The sequence below is a fragment of the Protopterus annectens genome, chromosome 16.part0, assembly GCF_019279795.1.
Source record: "Protopterus annectens isolate FY-2018-M chromosome 16.part0, PAN1.0, whole genome shotgun sequence".
Lineage (NCBI taxonomy): Eukaryota > Metazoa > Chordata > Ceratodontiformes > Protopteridae > Protopterus > Protopterus annectens.
In genome coordinates this window covers 88,544,973-88,567,094 of record NC_056750.1, presented here as the reverse complement: position 1 = coordinate 88,567,094, position 22,122 = coordinate 88,544,973, and positions in this window count along the sequence as shown.

Genomic DNA, 22,122 nt, shown 5'->3' with positions numbered 1-22,122 from the left:
ACTAACACAGGATATGCTGTTATCCCTCAAGTAATGTATTTCTGCCACACACTTATAATGCAAGTAACTTCCCGAGTATTGTATTCTTCAAACCCACATGAGATATTGCCACCACGTGATAATATATTCCTGCTAACTATATCTGTGCTACATACTTCAGTAAAATAGGATATGCTATCCTTTAGTAATGTATTTCTGTTGCACACTTACAATGCATTTAACTTCCTGAGTATTGTATTATTCACACACACGAGATATTGTCACCATGTGATAATGTATTCTTGCTAACAACATCTCTGCTACAAAGGAAATGCTGTTATCCCACAATTAATGCATTTTAGCTCCACGCTTATAATGCTGGTAAGTTCATGAGTATTGTATTTTTCGCACACACATCAGATATTGTCACCATGAGATAATGTGCTCTTACAAACTACATCTGTGCTACATGCTTCACTAAAATAGGATATGCTGTTATCCCTCTAGTAATGCATTTCTCCATCACACTTATAATGCATGTAACTTCCTGAGTATTGCATTCTTCACACACACATGAGATATTGTCACCATGTGATAATTTATTCCAGCTAACTACATCTATGCTACATGCTTCACTAACATATGATATCCTGTTATCCCTCTAGTAATGTATTTCTGCCACACACTTTATACTTTAATTTATTCCTGCTACATCTGTGCTACAGAGGATATGCTGTTATCCCACTAGTAATGTATTACTACAACCACACTTAGAATGCATGTAACTTCCTGAGTATTGTTTTCTTCACACACCCATGAGTTATTGTCACCATGTGATAATGTGTTCCTAGAAAGCTATTTATTTTATTTTATTTTTTAAATACCTCTGCGCTTCATGCTTCACTAACATAGAATATTCTGTTATCCCTCTAGTTGTGCATTTCTGCTGCACACTTATAATGCAGCTAACTTCCTGATTATTGTATTCTTCACACACACATGAGATATTATCACCATGTGATAATGTATTCCTGCTAACTACATCTGTGCTACATGCTTCACTAAGATAAAATATGCTGTTATCCATCTAGTAATGTATTTCTGCTGCACACTTATAATGTATGTAACTTCCTGAGTATTGTATTCTTCATACACTCATGAGATATTGTCACCATGTGATAATGTGTTACTACTAACTACATCTGTGCTACATGCTTCACTAACATAGGATATGCTGTCATCCCTCTAGTAATGTATTTGTGCTGCATACTTACAATGCATGTAACTTTCTGAGTATTGTATTCTTAACATACACATGAGATATTGCCACCATGTGATAATGTATTCCTGCTAAATAAATCTGTGCTCCATGTTTCACTAACATAGGATATGCTGTTATCCCTCTAGTAATTTATTTCTGCTGCACACGTATAATGCATGTAACTTCCTGAGTATTGCATTCTTCATACACATGAGATATTGTCACCATGTGATAATGTATTCCAGCTAACTTCAGCTGTGCTACATAGGAAATGTTGTTATCCCTCTAGTAATGTATTTTATATCCACATTTATAATGCAGGTAAGTTAAAGATTATTGTATTTTCACACACACATGAGATATTGTCACTATGAGATAAGACGTTCCTGCTAATTACAACTCTGCTACATGCTTTACTAACATAGGATATGCTGTTATACCTCTAGTAATATATTTATTTTGCACACTTATAATGCATGTAACTAGCTGAGTATTGCATTCTTCAGACAACTTAAGTTATTGTCACCTTGTGTTCCTGCAAACTACAGATTTTCTCCATGCTTGACTAACATAGGATATGCTGTTATCCCTCCAATAATGTCTTTCTGCCACACATTTATAATGCATGTAACTTCCTGAGTGCTGTATTCTTCACTCACACATGAGGTGTTGTCACCATATGATAATGTATTCCTGCTAACTACATCTGTGCTACATGCTTCAATAACATAGGATATGCTGTTATCCTTCTAGTAACGTATTTCTGCTGCACACTTATAATGTATGTAATTTCGCAGGTATTGTATTCTTCAACCACACATCAGAGATTTTCACAATGTGATAATGTATTACTGTTAACTACATCTGTGCTACATTGAAAATGCTGTTATCCCTCTAGTAATATATTTTAGCTCCACACTTATAATGCAGGTAACTTCATGAGTATTGTATTCTTCACACACACATGAGATATTGTTACCATGTGATAATGTGTTCTTGCAAACTACATCTGTGCTACATGTTTCAACTAACATAGGATGTGCTTTTATTCCTCTAGTAATGTATTTCTACCTCCACACTTATAATGCATGTAACCTCCTGAGTATTGTATTCTTCACACACATGAGATATTGTCACCATGTGATAATGTGTTCCTAGTAACTACATCCGTGCTACATGCTTCACTAACATAGGATATGCTGTTATCCCTCTAGTCATGTATTTTTGCTTCATATGCATCATGCAGCTAACTTCCTGAGTACTGTATTATTCACACACACATCAGATTTTGTCAATATGTGATAATGTATTCCTGCTAACTACATTTGTGCTACATGCTTCACTAACATAAGTTATGCTGTTATCCATCTAGTAATGTATTTCTGCTGCACACGTATAATGCATGTAACTTTCTGACTATTGTATTCTTCACAGAGTCTTGAGATATTCTCACCATTTTATAATTTGTTTCTACTATCTATATCTGTGCTATATGCTTCACTAACATGGGGTATACTGTCATCTCTCTAGTAATGTATTTCTTCTGCTCACTTATCATGCCTGTAACTTTTTGAGTATTGTATTCTTCACACACAAATGAGATACTGCCACCATGTGATAATGTGTTCCTGCTAACTACATCTGTGCTACATGCTTCACTAACATATGATATGCTGTTATCCCTCTAGTAATGTATTTCTGCTGCACACTTATAATGCTTGTAACTTTCTGAGTACTGCATTTTTCACACATACATGAGATATTGTCACCATGTGATAATTTGTTCCTAACTACATCTGTTCTCCATGCTTCACTAACATAGGATATGCTATCTTTCTAGTAATGTATTTCTAACTCCACACTGATAATGCTTGTAAATTCCTGAGTACTGTACTCTTCAAACACACATGATGTATTGTCATCATGTGATAATGCGTTCCTGCTAACTACATCTGTGCTACATGGATCACTAACATAGGATATGCCATTATCCCTCTAGTAATGCATTTCTGCTACACACTTACAATGCAGCTAACTTCCTGAGTACTGAATTCCTCACACACACACGAGATATTGTCAACATATTATAATGTATTCCTGCTAACTGTATCTGTGCTACATGCTTCACTAACATAGGATATGCTGTTATACCTCTAGTAATGTATTTTGGCCTCCACTGTTATAATGCACATCACTTCCTGAGTATGGTAATCTTCGCACATATATGAGATATTGTCACCATGTGATAATGTGTTCCTGCTAACGACATCTGTGCTACATGCTTCACTAACATGGGATATGCTGTTATCCTTCTAGTAATGTATTTCTGCTTCCACACTTACAATGCAAGTAACTTTTCTAAGTATTGCTTTAACACAAACATGAGATATTATCATCATGTGGTAATGAATCCCTGCTAACTACATCTGTGATACATGCTTCACTAACATAGGATATGCTGTTATCCCTCTAGTAATGTATTTCTTCTTCCACACTTATAATGCATGTAGCTTCCTGAGTACTGTAATCTTCACACACTCATGATATTGTCACTATGTGATAATGTGCTGCTGCTAACTACATCTGTGGTACATGCTTGACTAATATAGGATATGCTGTTATCCCTCTAGTAATGGTTTACTGCCACACACTCATAATGCATGTAACTTCCTGAGTTTGTATTCTTCATGCAAACATGAAATATTGTCACCATGTGACAGTCTGTTCCTGCTAACTACATCTGTGCTACAAGCTTTGTTAACATAGGACATGCTGTTATCCCAACAGTAATGAGTTACTGCCATAAACCTATTTTATTTTATTTATTTTTATTTTACATTTGTTAACCGGGAAAGTCTGACTGGATGCATGTCTATTTTCAGTGGAGGCCCGGGGAGAAAAGCTCTAAAATAAAACATTTAACATGATGTATTCAGTAATATTAACAATTTATCAAAAATCAAAAGAAAAATGCAAAAAAGTTACAAATTTAAGAGAATATTCTAAGTAAGGTAATATTTACAGAGATTTAACAGATATCAGAAGTCAACTACAAATAGGTTCCATAATGAAGAAAGTTTCAAAGTAAGGTTTAAATTGATAAGAGACGCCAAAAAAGTGGGAGATGGGGGAAGCAATAAAGGGGAAAAAGAACATATTAGAGAAATGAGGATGTAGGAAGAGGAGACAGGAAAAGCAAGGTCGTTTCTAAAGAAAGAGAGGAAGAATGAGGTAAGAGAAAGGTAGTTTGGGTAGAAGGCAGCAGTGGCTAAGAAAGGAAGGTAGCAGTTCAGATGATGGAAGCTAGAGATAATAAAGGGGTGGAAGAAAAATGAATTGAAGGAGGGTACAGAGAGAAAAGGGGAATTATCTTAGATAGCTAAGATGGAAATGGATTATATCAGTGATGTTGGGTTTGACTAAGCCTAACTAAGGCTGAGACAAGCTTTGGTGGAAACTCAAGTCAGTGTAGTAACTCAGACTGAATAAATTGGGTTTTAGTCAGGGTTTAGACAAGGACATAGCCAGTTATTGTGCATGTGTGTCTTTAGTGATATTTTGAAGTGAGGCAAAGAGCAATTGGTGGTGAGTTCAGCAGGAAGGGAGTTCCATTTTTTACCAGCAGTGTTAGAGAATAAGGAATCTCCGGCTGAGTTGTTGGCTTTGGTAGGTTGTACTAGCATTCTGCTGGAAGAGCGAAGGGATGCTAGGTTAAAGTATGGGGTAATGATATTGGCTAGACTGGGGGTGTGGGTAGGTAGGTGGAGGATTTTATGAGTTACTATGTGTTGGTTAAAATAGATTTGGTTGGGTAGCTCTAGCCAACCTAATATTTGAAGATTATGACAGTGGTGCATTCTGTACTCTGAGCCTGAGGAAAATCTTGCTATACTGTTGTAACATTTTGTGAGTTTGTTGAGATTTGATTTGGATACGTTAGTGAAGATGGGTGAGGCATAGAGGAGGGATGACAGAAGATGTGTATGAGCTTTGGCTGTTCTGGCAGTTGGAGTTAGAAATTTCTTAATCCTATACATGGAGTGTATTTTTTTGTTTACTATTTTTATAGTTTTGTCTATATGGGCATTGTAATTTAGATTATTATCAATGATTATACCAAGCAGTTTTGTAGTTGGTTGTGCACAGATTATGGTGACATTATGAGAAGAGACTGAAAATGTTGGTGGTGCAATTATAATGCAAGTAACATCCTGACTGTTGTATTCTTCACACAAATACATGAAATATTGTCAGCATGTTATAATGTGTTCCTACTAACTACATCTGTGCTACAAGCTTCACTAACATAGGATATGCTGTTATCCCTCTAGTAATGTATTTCTGCCACACACTTACAATGCATGTAACTTCCTGAGTATTGTATTCTTCACACATACAAAATATTGTCACCTGTGATAACAAATTCCTGCTAACTACATCTGTGTTACATGCTTCACTAACATATAATATGCTGTCATCCCTCTAGTAATGTATTTCTGCCGCACACTTGTAATGTAGGTAACTTCCCGAATATTGTATTCTTCAAACCCCATGAGATATTGTCACCACGTGATAATGTATTCCTGGTAACTACATCTGTGCTACATGCATCTCTAACAGGATATGCTGTTATCCATCTATTAATGTATTTCTGCTGCACTCTTACAATGCACGTAACTCCCTGAGTCTTGTATTCTTCACACACACATGAGATATTGTCACCATGTAATAATGTATTCCTGCTAACTACATCTGTGCTTCATGCTTCACTAACAAAGGATATGCTGTAATCTCTCTAGTAATGTATTTCTGCTGCACATTTACAATGCATGTAACCTCCTGAGTATTGCATTCTTCAACCACATGAGAGAATTTCACCATGTAATAATGTATTACTGCTAACTACATCTGTGCTACACTGGAAATGCTGTTATCCCTCTATTAATATATTTTAGTTCCGCACTTATAATGCAGTTAACTTCATGAGTATTGTATTTTTCACACACACATGAGATATTGTCAACATATGATAATGTATTCCTGCTAACTACATCTGTGCTACATGCTTCACTAACAAAGGATATGCTGTTATCCTTCTAGTAATGTATTTCTGCCGCACACTTATAATGCATATAACTTCGCAAGTATTGTATTCTTCACACACACATGACATTGTCACCATATCATAATGTGTTCATACTAACTACATCTGTGCTAGATGCTTCACTAACATAGGATATGCTGTAATCTCTCTAGTAATGTATTTCTGCTGCACATTTACAATGCATGTAACCTCCTGAGTATTGTATTCTTCAACCACACAAGAGAATTTCACCATGTAATAATGTATTCCTGCTAACTACATCTGTCTTACATGCTTCACTAACAAAGGATATGCTGCTATCCCTCTAGTAATAAATTTCTTTTGCACACTTATAATGCATATAACTTTCTGAGTATTGCATTCTTCACACACACTTAAGATATTGTCACCTTGTGAAAATGTGTTCCTGCTAACTACATCTGTGCTACGTGCTTCACTAAGATAGGATATGCTGCTACCCCTCTAGTAATGTATTTATACCTCCACATTGATAATGCATGTAACTTCCTAAGTATTGTACTCTTCACTCACACATGAGGTATTGTCACCATGTGATAATACATTCCTGCTAACTACATCTGTGCTACCTAGGAAATGCTGTTATCGCTCTGTATTTTAGCTCCACACTTATAATGCAGGTAAGTTCATGAGAATTGTATTTATTCTTCGCACACACATGAGATATTGTCACCATGAGATAATGTGCTCCTGTCAACTACATCTGTGCTACATGCTTCACTAAAATAGGATTTCTGTTATCCCTCTAGTAATGCATTTCTCCCTCACATTTATAATGCATGCAACTTCCTGAGTATTGTGTTCTTCACACACACATGAGATATTGTCACCATGTGATAATGTAGTCCTGTTAACTACATCTATGCTACATGCTTCACTAACATAGGATATGCTGTTATCCATCTAGTAATCACTACAAAAAAATGAACTAAAACTAAAATGAAAACCGCTCAGGCAACCGCTGCTACACACACTTTAATGTTATTCTGCCACACAGATATAATGTATGTAACTTCCTGAGTACTGTATTATTCACGCACACATGAGATATTGTCACCATGTGATAAATTATTTCTGCTACATCTGTGCTATGTAGGACATGCTGTTATTCATCTAGTACTGTATTACTACAACCACAGTTAGAATGCATGCAACTTGCTGAGTATTGTTTTCTTCAGACACACATGAGATATTGTTACCATGTGGTAATGTATTCCTGCTAACTACGTCTGAGCTACATGCTTCACTAACATAGGATATGCTGTTATCCCTTTAGTAATGTATTTCTGCCACACATTTATAATGCAGGAAACTTCCTGAGTACTGTATTCTTCACACACACACATGAGATATTGTCACCATGTGATAATGTGTTCCTGCTAACTACATCTGTGCTACATGTTTCACTAACATAGGATATGCTGTTATCTCTCTTCTACCTCCACCCTTATAATGCATGCAGCTTCCTGAGTATTGCAATCTTCACACACACACACAATATTGTCACCATGTGATAATGTGTTCCTAGAAACTACATCTGTGCTACATGCTTCACAAACATAGGATAAGCTGTTATCCTTCTTGTTATGTATTTCTGCTGCACACTTATAATACAGCTAACTCCCTGAGTACTGTATTATTCACACAGACATGAGATATTGTCACCATGTGATAATGTGTTCCTGCTAACTACATCTATGCTATGTTTCACTAACATAGGATATGCTCTTATCTCTCTAGAAATGTATTTCTACCTCCACCCTTATAATGCATGCAACTTCCTGAGTATTGTATTCTTCACACACAAGATATTTTCACCATGTGATAATGTATTCCTAGAAACTACATCTGTGCTACATGCTTCACTAACAAAGAATATGCTGTTATCCTTCTAGTTATCTATTTCTGCTGCACACTTATAATGCAGCTAACTTCCTGAGTACTGCATTATTCACACACACATGGGATATTGTCAAGATGTGATAATGTGTTACTGCTAACTACATCTGTGCTACATGCTTCACTAACATAAGATATGCTGTTATACATCTAGCAATGTATTTATGCAGCACACTTATAATGCATGTAACTTCCTGAGTATTGTATTTTTCAACCAAAAACGTCAGTAGGAAAAACCACTTTAGTAAGACCAGCAAAGCTTTCGGATAAAATCCTTTGTCAATACTAACTTACATGAGTTCATACTCTGTGTATATAGGTTAAAAAGTCATGTGATCGGCAGCCAAAATGGGCAACAACACACCTTTAAGTTTAGGGCCATAGATTGTGTATCACATTCCCCTAGGGGTGAGGATATTAATAATGCTCTAGAAATTAAACAGTATGGGTGAATATTGAGACTGGCAAGTGATTCCCCACCTGGCTTAAATAGCATGGCTAGTATTAAACCGGTATTGGTTAAGCTTAGCAGGACTAGGCTGTGATGCATATATATGTTGACATGTTTTATATTTTATATTTTAATATCTTAAATATCTTTTATATGTATTGATATTATTTGTGTTTTATGTACTATGCACTTAAAGATGTGGTCATGTGAATTTTGGCTGCCGATCACATGACTTTTTAACCTATATATACAGAGTATGAACTCATGTAAGTTAGTATTGACAAAGGATTTTATCCGAAAGCTTTGCTGGTCTTATTAAAGTGGTTTTTCCTACTGATGTTTTTGGTTGTGAACTTGGAGTTTGGCGCTTGTGTTTTTGGCTATTGTATTTTTCACACACTCATGAGATATTATTACCATGTGATAAAGTGTTCCTACTAACTACATCTGTGCTACATACTTCACTAACATAGGATATGCTGTTATCCCTCTAGTAATGTAGACCCCAAGCAAGGAGACGCCATCTTTAATTACCTCTGTCCCTGGCTGCTGTGCATCCCTGGCTTTGGTGTTGCATAAACTCTTTGTGCTCCTGCTGCCCCTGCCCCAACCCACCTGAAGTGCCCTGCTTGGATGCCAAAGACTCATACTCCTGAATTATCTGCTCTCTGAGTCTCAATGTCCCTGAAAGGAAAACAGTGAGACTTTGTGTTCCTGCTGTCCCTGCACTGACCCACCTGAAGTGCCCTATTTGGATGCCAAAGGCTCATACTCCTGAATTATTTGCTCTCTGAGACTTAATTTCCCTGAAAGGAAAACAGTGAAAGTATGTCCTATGATGGTCCTTTTCCTTACCATTGCTATATATATTAGACTTCCACTGTCTGAATAAGCAACCTTCCCTTCCAGGTTAGCCAGCAGCCACATCCTCCCTTTTTAGCACTAACTTAATCCTTAAGCTCCTCTAGTTTCTACTTACCCCTAGCCCCTTGTCTCCCCACCCTGATAACTCCTAACCAGGATTTCCCCCTATATTTTTCTAGAGCTTGATATCCCCCTTCGGGGAGCATTCTTTTGTATCTCTACAGCTGCCATCAAGTGTCCAGCCACCAGGTGGCACTATTTCTCTTAGCTTTTTGCCCTATTTATCCTTCTCCTCTCATACCTGCTTCTACCTAGTGGTGTGCCCTATCTTTGTTTTGATTTTTAACCTCCCTCATTAATTAGTGTCCTCTCTAAATATTATTTCAATCTGCACTCCCTCAGATATCCCTTATCAATCCCTGGAAGCCTTTATACTTTACCCCACACCTCTACATAGCCTTCATACCTTACCCCACAACTCTACAAACCTATCTCCTATATTCTCACTCTTAATGATTGTTTTCTCTTGGAATTTCTTTTACTACCTGGCTTTACCTGTTCCGTTTGCCCTGCAGGCTCACTCTGCTCCCCTACCCTACTCCCAATTCCCACCCACCCCCAGTGGTACTACACGTATACCTCATAGGACACTCCCCTTCCTCTAATTATCCACTTACCTCATTACATTTCCCTAAACACTGAATACAGACACACCCTTACTCTCATTTCTCTTCTCACTACTTTCCCTTCCCCTAACTATCCACTTACCTCATTACATTTCCTTAAACACTGAATAAAGACACACCCTTACTCTCATTCCTCTTCTCACTACTTCCACTACTTCACTATCTCTCTGTCCTAACTCTCTTATCTATCCTAGTTCTACTCTCATACTATTCACCTTCCTACCATGCCTTCATCATACCCGCCTAAACTTATAAACCTACTCCTCTTCCTTGCTGCAACACACATACTACTTATACCTGTTATGCTTACCTGGCATGAAGACTTACACATCACTAGATCCCTCCATCCTCTAAAACAAACATCACCTATCAATCAACCTACTACCCACAGCCATGCTAACATCACCTCTACCTCAACGTACCTCTCCTCAAAGCATCATAGGCTAGACCATACTACTCTCCAACAAACCAGAAAATCACAATATACTCTCTTCAAACTCCTTAAGCTCTCACTTGCTCTTCAACAACACCCTCTTCTTCATGTTGATATTCATCCTAACCCAGGACCTAACAACAACACCCTACTAAATCCCCAACCAATCCCAAAATACCACCCCAATTACCGTTACCAAAACTACAAACTCCCTATTCTAGCTCATCTTAACATACAGAGCTTAAACAATAAAATTAGCCAACTGCATGCTCTACTTGACATAGACTCCTTTGATGTCCTATGTCTAACAGAAACCTGGCTCAAACCAGGAACAAAAGATAATGAAGTCATCCCAACAGGGTACAATATAATTAGATTAGACCGTCCAACTAAAAAGGGTGGTGGGGTAGCAATTCTGTATAAATCTGAGCTAAATGTATCTTCAGCAGACTTACACATACCATTATATAATCACGTTGAAATCCTTGTCTCTAAACTTCAGCTTAACACTAGCAAATCTGTCTACATAATTTGTTCCTACCTACCCTCACGCAATAACATCAACATCCTTGAAAATATCCTATGCTGCCTCTCTTCTGTCCTCCCTCAAGAAACCATAGAGCTTGGTGACTTCAATATAGATTGAACTTGCTGTACTTCTAACAAACCTTCAGTCCATATAACCCTGTATGACTTTTCTCAATTTATCACCACTCCAAACAGAATCCATAAACCCACTAACAAAGAAAGTACCTTAAAAAAACATCCCCTCACTTATATAGCAGATACCCTTCCTGATAATATTAGCGACCACTTCCTCACTTATATAATTAGGCATAAAACCTTCTTCCCCAACCAAACTATCCTTAAAACTATACGAAACAAAAAACACTTTAATGTTGTAAATTTCCAAAAAAAGCTACAAGCCTGTGACTGGTCTCCCTTAAAACAACTCTCCCTTGAGGAATCAGTTTCCTATTTTAACTCCAAATTCTTACAAATACTGGAATACCATGCCCCTAGTCAATCAATTAGAATCAGAAGCAAAGCAGCACCATAGCTCTCTAAAGAGACAAGACACAAATCCTATTAAGAAATAAGATCTGGTCTAAATGGAGATGTACTAAAAACTTAACCGATCACCAGACCTACAAACACTATAGAAATGCCACAAAGAAATCTATACTCCTTGATAAAAAAACTAATATTTTAAACTCCAAGACAAGCAACAACAAACCCCACAAACTTTCTGGACAGCTATTAATAGAATTTTATACCCAGGCCACTCCAAGACACCAACTCCCTCAGGATTTTTCTTAAGCACTCCTAAGGAGATTGCTGACACCTTCAATACCTTCTTTACATAAACTGTACAATCTCTTGCTAATTCTGTACCTCCTGTCACCTCAACCCTCCCAGTCCCCATGACTAGCAACCCCCCTACCTTTCAACTAAATCCAGTCCCCACATCCTTCATCTTTACTTTACTTACTAAACTTAAACCATGTACCCCATCCACTGATCTCCTACCAGCTGAATACCTGCAAATTTCAGCTAAAATACTTTCCTATCCTATTTACATTCTAATCAACAGAACCATTACTGAAGGTTCCATCCCATCTCTCTGGAAAATCTCACATATAATTCCTCTTCATAAGGGTGGTAACTCAACCGAAATATCTAACTTTGGCCTCATAGCCCTACTCTCCCCCTAGCCAAAATAATGGAAAATATATCTACCACCCGCTACAAGATCACCTTCTCCAACATAACCTTCTATCAGACTGTCAACATGGTTTTAGGCCTTTCCATAGTACAACTACTGCCCTACTATCCTTCTCTGACTGCATCAATATGCATTGCAACAACATCAGGCTCTCCACTGCACTCTTCATAGACCTATCAAAAGCCTTTGATATGGTGAACCACCAATTACTACTAGATATACTAAAACAACTCTCACTCAACACACAGGCATTACAGTGGTTCAAGTCCTAGTTAGAAAACAGACAGCAGGCTGTCCTCTGGGACAATAACCTTTCCGCTCTTCTTCCTATTATTCTTGGGGTCCCATCCGCTCTTCTTCCTATTACTCTTGGGGTCCCATCCGCTCTTCTTCCTATTACTCTTGGGGTCCCATCCGCTCTTCTTCCTATTACTCTTGGGGTCCCACAAGGCTCCATCCTGGGACCGCTCCTTTTTTCTCTTTTCATCAACGAGCTATAGATACATATTCCTCAAGCCACCTGCATACAATATGCAGATGATTCCACACTAGTGTGTTCTGCCACCTCATCTGCTGAGCTCCAAACCATCACCCAGACAGTATTTAACTCAGTTAAAATATGTTTTTTGCAACGTTGCCTCCTACTTAATGCCAAAAAAAACTAAATTATTAATATTTACTCCAACTCAGAAGTCCCCCCTATTGATCTTACTGTTAAATCTAGAAATGGTACTATAATTACAACTGACCTGACCACCAAGCTATTAGGCATAGCAATTGATCATAATCTTAACTTTGACACACATATTAACGCTACTATTAAAACTGTTAAGAGAAAACTTGGCTCACTTTATAGGATAAAGTCCTTCCTCATACCTGAAGCCAGAACCACCATTACCTATACCCACCTGATCTCTACCCTCCTCTATGCTTCATCTATTTATACAAATCTTTCCAAAATGAACCTAAACAAACTGTCAACTTCCTACAACAACATTGCCAGATTTGCTACGGGTTCACCATATAGAACCCATCACTGTTTAAATCTCAAACAGCTAGGATGGCTGGAACTCTAAAACCAGCTACTATTTCAGCAACTTACAATTACCCATAAGATTCTCTTTCATACCAACAATACTCCTATTCTTAGTAGCATAGTCTCTCCTTATAGAAATCTTACAACCCTTCGCTCAGCAAATAAACTACAAGTAACCATCCAGAAATCCCTTAATAAAGCAGGGGGCTCCCTCTTCTCTAATTCCATGGGTATGATTTGGAACAGACTCCCCAGAAGCCTACAATTACTTTCAACTTAACCACTTTTCAAGCACCAACTAAAACTTCACCTTAAAGCACAATGGTTATGCCCATGTACTGACCCGGATTAACAATAACTATCAAGTATACTGCTTTTTCCCCTTCTATAACCCACTAATAAGCAAATAAACCATCCTCTTAGTTAATTTTCTACCCTTTTATTTTCTTTCTTTGTACATGAAACTTACCTTGTACATTTATAAAACCCTACTCCTGCTCCTGGCACTGTCATTGTCAGTTTTTGTATTAATACCACCCATGTTATATATGTGTAAAATTTATAAATAGGCATACTAACCAGCTTGAGCCTCTCTTCTCTTCCTCACTCTTCTGTATAACAAATGCCAAACTATATATCTCAGATATACGCTTCTCATACCACTGCATTGTCAAAACCTGCATTCATGTTTTTCTATTATGTTAGTTCCTTCTATGCTAGCCTACAGCAATAATGTATTTAATCATTTTTTAGCATGTTGTGCCTTTACTCCTTGATGCTAGTTGTACGATGTTAGTCTGCAGTGTTACTGTATTTGTATTGTTAACATGTATTAGCTTTATGTTTCTGTATTGCCTTGTATTCCTATTGCATTAGTTTAATCATGGAGCTTAATTCCCCAGGCATCTACTGAAAATGGGCATATATCCAGTTGGACTAGCTTGGTCAACAAATGTAAAATAAATAAAATAAATAAATGTATTTCTGCTGCACACTTACACTGCATGTAACTTTCTGAGCATTGTATTCTTAACATACACATGGGATATTGCCACCATGTGATAATGTATTCCTGTTAAATACAACAGTGCTACATGCTTCACTAACATAGGATATGCTGTTATCCATCTAGTAAGTTATTTCTGCTGCATACTTATAATGTATGTAACTTCCTGAGTATTGCATTCTTCACACACACATGAGATATTGTCACCATGTGATTATGTACTCCTGCTAACTTCAGCTGTGCTGCATAGGAAATGCTGTTATCGCTCTAGTAATGTATTTTAGCTCCACACTTATAATACAGGTAACTTAAAGAGTATTGTATTTTCACACACACATGAGATATTGTTTTCGTGCTAACTATATCTGTGCTACATGCTTCACTAACATAGGATATGCTGTTATTCCTCCAGTAACGTCTTTCTGCCACACACTTATAATGCATGTAACTTCCTGAGTATTGCATTCTTCACACACAAATGAGATATTGCCACCATGTAATAATGTATTCCTACTAACTACATCTGTGCTACATGCTTCACTAACATAGGATATGCTGTTATCCCTCTAGTAATATTTCCTGCACACTCATAATGCAAACCTTTCTGAGTATTGCATTCTTCACACACACGTGAGATATTGTCACCATGTGATAATGTGTTCCTGCTAACTACTTCTGTTCTCCATGCTTCACTATCATATGATATGCTGTTATCCCTCTAGTAATGTATGTCTACCTCCACACTGATATAGCTTGTAACTTCCTAAATATTGTACTTTTCACACACACATGAAGTATTGTCACCATGTGATAATGGGTTCCTGCTAACAACATCTGTGCTATATGCTTTACTAACAAAGGATATGCTGTTATCCCTCTAGTAATGTATTTATACTGCACACATATAATGCAGCTAACTTCCTGAGTACTGTATTCTTCACACACACACATGAGATATTGTCAACATATGATAATGTATTCCTGCTAACTACATCTGTGCTACATGCTTCACTAACATAGGATATGCTGTTATCCTTCTAGTAATGTATTTCTGCCACACACTTATAATACATGTAACTTTGCGAGTATTGTATTATTCGCACACACCTGGCATATTGTCACCATGTGATAATGTGTTCCTGCTAATTACATCTGTGCTTCATTATTCACTAACATAGGATTAACTGTAATCTCTCTAGTAATGTATTTCTGATGCACACCTACAATGCATGTAACCTCCTGAGTATTGTATTCTTCAACCACACATGCGAGATTTTCACCATGTGATAATGTATTACTGCTAACTACATCTGTGCTACATTGGAAATGATGTTATCCTTGTATTAATATATTTTAGCTCCACACTTATAATGCAGGTGTAACTTCTGCAGTGGTGCAGCGGAAGTGTTGTTACCTCACAGCAAGAGGTTCTCCCATTTGATTCTCGGCTTGGGTTGGAAGTGCCTTCTGTGTGGAGTCTGCATGTCCACTCCGCCGTCATGTGGGCGTTCAAAAGACATGCGTTGAATGGGTGTGCCTTCATTGAAGGTTGGGCGTAGGGCTGGCAACTCAATACCATAAAAAACAACTGCCAATCATTAGAGGACCAGAGTTCCACTGTGGCGGCCCCTAACCAGGAAAAGCCAAAACACAAACAACAACAACTTATAATGCAGGTAAATTCATGAGTATTATATTCTTCACACACACATGAGATATTGTCAACATATGGTAATGTATTTCTGATAACTACATCTGTGCTACATGCTTCACTAACATAGGATATGCTGTAATCCCTCTAGTAATGTATTTCTGCTGCACACTTACAATGCTTGCAACTTCCTGAGTATTGTATTCTTCACACACATGAGATATTGTCACTATGTGATAATGTAGTCCTGCTAACTACATCTGTGCTACATGCTTCACTAACATAGGATATGCTGTCATCCCTCTAGTAATGTATTTCTGCTGCATATTTACAATGCATGTAACTTCCTGAGTATTGTATTCTTCACACACACATGAGATATTGTCACCATGTGATAATGTGCTCCTGCTCACTACATCTGTGCTACATGCTTCACTAACATAGGATATGCTGTTATCCCTCAGGTAATGTATTTCTGCCACACACTTATAATGTGTGTAACTTCCTAAGTATTGTATTATTCACAAACACATGAGATATTGTCACCATGTGATAATGTATTCCTGCCTACTACATCTGTGCTACATGCTTCACTAACATAGGATATGCTGTTATCCCTCAAGTAATATATTTCTGCCACATACTTATAATGTGTGTAACTTCCTAAGTATTGTATTATTCACAAACACATGAGATATTGTCACCATGTGATAATGAATTCCTGCTAACTACCTCTATGCTAGATGCTCACATATGATATGCTGTTATCCCTCTAGTAATGTATTTTTGCTGCACACTTATAATGCATGAAACTTCCCTAGTAGTATATTCATCACACACACATGAGATGTTGTCACCATGTGATAATGTATTCCTGCTAATTACATCTATGCTACATGGTTCACTAACATAGGATATGTTGTTATCCCTCTAATACTGTATTTCTGCTGCACACTTATAATGCATGTAATGTCCTGAGTACTGTATTATTCACAAACCCATGAGACATTGTCACGTGATCATTTATTCCTTCTACATCTGTGGTACATAGGATATGCTTTTAGCCCTCTAGTAATGTATTTCTACCTCCACACTTATAATGGATGTAACATCCTGAGTATTGTATTCTTCACACACACATGAGAGATTATCACCATGTGATAATGTGTTCCTGCTAACTACATCTGTGCTATATGCTTCACTAACATAGGATATGCTGTTATCCCTCTAGTAATGTATTTCTGCCTCCTCATTTATAATGCATCTACTTTCCTGAGTATTGTATTCTTTACATACACTATATATTGTCACCATGTAAGAGCATGTTCCTGCTGCCTACATCTCCACTACATAGGATATGCTGATGTCCCCCTAGTAATGTAATTATGCTGCACACATATAATGCATGTAACATCCAGAGTACTGTATTTTTCACACACACATGAGATATTGTCACCATGTGATAATGTGTTCCTGCTAACTACATCTGTGCTATATTCTTCATTAACATAGGATATGCTGTTATCCCTCTAGTAATGTATTTTAGCTCCACAGTTATAATGCATACAACTTCCTTAGTATTGTTTTCTTAACACACACATGAGATATTTTCACCATGTAATAACATATTCCTGCTAACTACATCTGTGCTACATGTTTCACTAACAAGGATATGCTGTTATCCCTCTAGTAATGTATTTGTACCTCCGCACTTATAATGCATGTAACTTCCTGAGTATTGTATTCTTCAAACACACATGAGATATTGTTACCATGTGATAATGTGTTCCTAATTACTACATCTGTGCTACATGCTTCACTAACATAGGATATGCTGCTATCCCTCTAGTTATGTATTTCTACTGCACACTTATAATGCAGCTAACTTCCCGAGTATTGTATTCTTCACACACACTTGAGATATTGTCATCATGTGATAATGTATCCTGCTAACTTCAGCTGTGCTACACAGGAAATGCTGTTATCCCTCTAGTAATGTATTTTAGCTCCACACGTATAAAGCAGGTAACTTAAAGCGTAATGTATTTTCACACACACACATGAGATATTGTCACCATGAGATAATGTGTTCCTGTTAACTAAATCTGTGCTACATGCTTCACTAACATAGGGTATGTTGCCATCCCTCAAGTAATGTATTTCTGCTGCACACTTATAATGCATGTAACTTTTCTAAGTATTGCATTGTTCACACACACATGAGATATTTTCACCATGAGATAATTTGTTCCTGCTAACTGCATCTGTTCTCCATAGTTCACTAACATAGGATATGCTGTTATCCATGTAGTAATGTATTTTTACCTCCACACTGATAATGCTTGTACCTTCCTGAGTATTGTACTCTTCAAACACACATGAGGTATTGTCACCATGTGATAATGCACTTCTGCTAACTACATCTGTGCTTCACTATCAAATGATATGCTGTTATCCTTCTGGTAATGTATTTCTGCTGCACACGTATACTGCACCTAACTTCCTCAGTATTGAATTCTTCACACACTCATGAGATTTTGTCAACATATGGTAATGTATTCCTGCTAACTACATCTGCACTACATGGTTCACTAACATAGGATATACTGTTATCCCTTGAGTAATTTATTTCTACTTCCACACTTATAATGCACATCACTTCCTGAGTATTGTATTCTTCACACACGTATGAGATATTATCACCATGTGCTAATGTGTTCCTGCTAACTACATCTGTGCTACATGCTTAACTAACAAGGGATATGCTGTTATCCTTCTAGTAATGTATTTCTGCTTCCATACTTACAATGCAATAACTTTTCTAAGTATTGCATTTTTCACACAAACATGAGATTTTGTCATCATGTGATAATGAATTCCTGCTAGCTACATCTATGATACATGATTCACTAACATAGAATATGCAGTTATCCCTTTAGTAATGTATTTCTGCCTCCACACTTATAATGCATGTAGCTTTCTGAGTACTATATTCTTCACACACTCATGAGATATTGTCACCATGTGATAATGTGTTCATACTAACTACATCAGTGCTTCATGCTTGACTAACATGGGATATGCTGTTACCCCTCTAGTAATGTTTTACTGCCACACACTCATAATGCATGTAACTTCCTGAGTATTGTCTTCTTCACACAAACATGAGATATTGTCACCATGTGACAATCTGTTCCTGCTAACTACAGCCATGCTACACGCTTTGTTAACATAGGATATGCTGTTATCCCTCTAGTAATGTATTTCTGCTTACACACTTATAATGCTCGTAGCTTCCTGAGTATTGTCTTCTTCACACAAACATGAGCTATTGTCACCATGTGACAATCTGTTCCTGCTAACTACAGCCATGCTACATGCTTTGTTAACATAGGATATGCTGTTATCCCTCTAGTAATGTATTTCTGCTTCCACACTTATAATGCTCGTAGCTTCCTGAGTATTGAATTCTTCACACACACATATGTAAAATTGTCACCATGTGATAATGTGTTCCTACTAACATCTGTGCTACATGCTTCACTAACGTAGGATATGTTGTTATCCCTCTAGTAATGTATTTCTGCCACACACTTGCAATACGTCTAACTTCCAAACTATAGTATTCTTCACACACACATGAGATACTGTCTCCCTGTGATAATGTATTCCTGCTAACTACATCTGTGCTACATGCTTCACTAACATAGGATATGCTGTTATCCCTCTAGAAATGCATTTCTGCTGCACACTTGTAATGCAGGTAACATCCAGAGTATTGTATTCTTCAAACCCACATGAGATATTGTCACCATGTGATAATGTATTTCTCCTAACTCCATCTGTACTGCATGCTTCACTAACATAGTATATGCTGTTATCCCTCTAGTAATGTATTTCTGCTGCACACTTACAATGCATGTAACTTCCTGAGTATTGTATTCTTCACACACACATGAGATATTGTCACCAAATGATAATGTACACCTGATAACTACATAGGAGATGCTGTCATCCCTCTGTTAATGTATTTTTGCTCCACACTTATAATGCAGGTAACTTCATGAGTATTGTATTCTTTGCACACTTATGAGATATTGTCACCATGAGATAATGTGCTCCTGTTATCTACATCTCTGCCACATGCATCACTAACATGTGATATGCTGTTATCCCTCTAGTACTGTATTTCTGCTGCACACTTATAATGCAGGTAACATCCTGAGTTCTGTATTATTCACACACACATGATATATTGTCACCATGTGATAATTTATTCCTGCTACATCTGTGCTACATAGGATATGCTTTTATCCCTCTACTAATGTATTTCAACCTCCACTCTTAGAATGAATATAACTTACTGAGTATTGTTTTCTTCACACACACACACACACACACACACACACACACACACACACACACACACACACACACGCACATGAAATATTGGCACCATGTGGTAATGTATTCCTGATGACTACATCTGTGCTACATGTTTCACTAACATAGGATATGCTCTTATCATTCTAGTAATGTATTTCTACCTCCAAGTAACTTCCTGAGTATTGTATTCTTCACACACATGATATTGTCACCATATGATAATGCGGTCATGCAATCTACATCTGTGCTACATGTTTCAACTAACATAGGATATGTTGTTATCCCTCTAGTAATTTATTTCTGCTGCACACTTATAATGCATGTAAGTTTCTGCACACTTATTGCATTCTTCACACACGCATGAGATATTGTCACCATGTAATAATTTGTTCCTGCTAGCTACATCTGTGCTACATGCTTCACTAACATAGAATACGCTGTTGTCCCTCTACTAATGTATTTTTGCTACACACTTACAATGCAGCTAATTTCCTGAGTTATGAATTCTTCACACACACAAGATATTGTCAATATATGATAGTGTATTCCTGCTAACTACATCTGCCCTACATGCTTCACTAACATAAGATATGCTATTATCCCTCTAGTAATGTATTTATACTTCCACACTTATAATGCACGGTGCTTCCTGAGTATTGTATTCTTCACACACATATGAGATATTGTCACCATGTGATAATGTGTTCCTGCTAACTACATCTATGCTACATGCTTCACTAACATGGGATATGCTGTTATCCTTCTAGTAATGTATTTCAGTTTCCACACTTACAATGCAGGTAACTTTTCTAAGTATTGCATTTTTCACACAAACATGAGACAGTGTCATCATGTGATAATGAATTCCTGCTAACTACATCTGTGCTACATGCTTCAGTAACATAGGATATGCTGTTATCCCTGTAGTAATGTATTTCTGCCTCACACTTATAATGCATGTAACTTCCTGAGTATTGTATTCTTCATACACACATGCAATATTGTCACCATGTGATAATGTGTTCCTACTAACTGCATCTGTGCTAAATGCTTCACTAACATAGGATATGCTGTCATCCCTCTAGTAATGTATTTCTGCTGCACACGTACATGTAACTTTTTGAGTATTATATTCTTAACATACATAGGAGATATTGTCACCATGTAATAATGTATTCCTGCTAACTACATCTGCGCTACATGTTTCACTAACATAGGATTTGCTGTTATCCCTCTAGTAATGTATTTCTACCTCCACATTTATAATGCATGTAACTTCCTGAGTATTGCATTCTGTACACACACAAGATATTGCCACCATGTGATAACATGTTCCTAGTAACTACATCTGTGCTACATGCTTCACTAACATAGGATATGCTGTTATCCTTCTAGTTATGTATTTCTTCTGCACACTTATAATGCAGCTAACATCCTGAGTACTGTATTATTCACACACACATGAGATATTGTCAATGTGTGATAATGTACTCTTGCTAACTACATCTGTGCTACATGCTTCACTAACATAAGATATGCTGATGTTCATCGTATTTCACTGATGCAGTCATTACACTTGGGTTATCCTGCCATCAGGTGGTCCCGCAGTCAGCCAGAGTTCC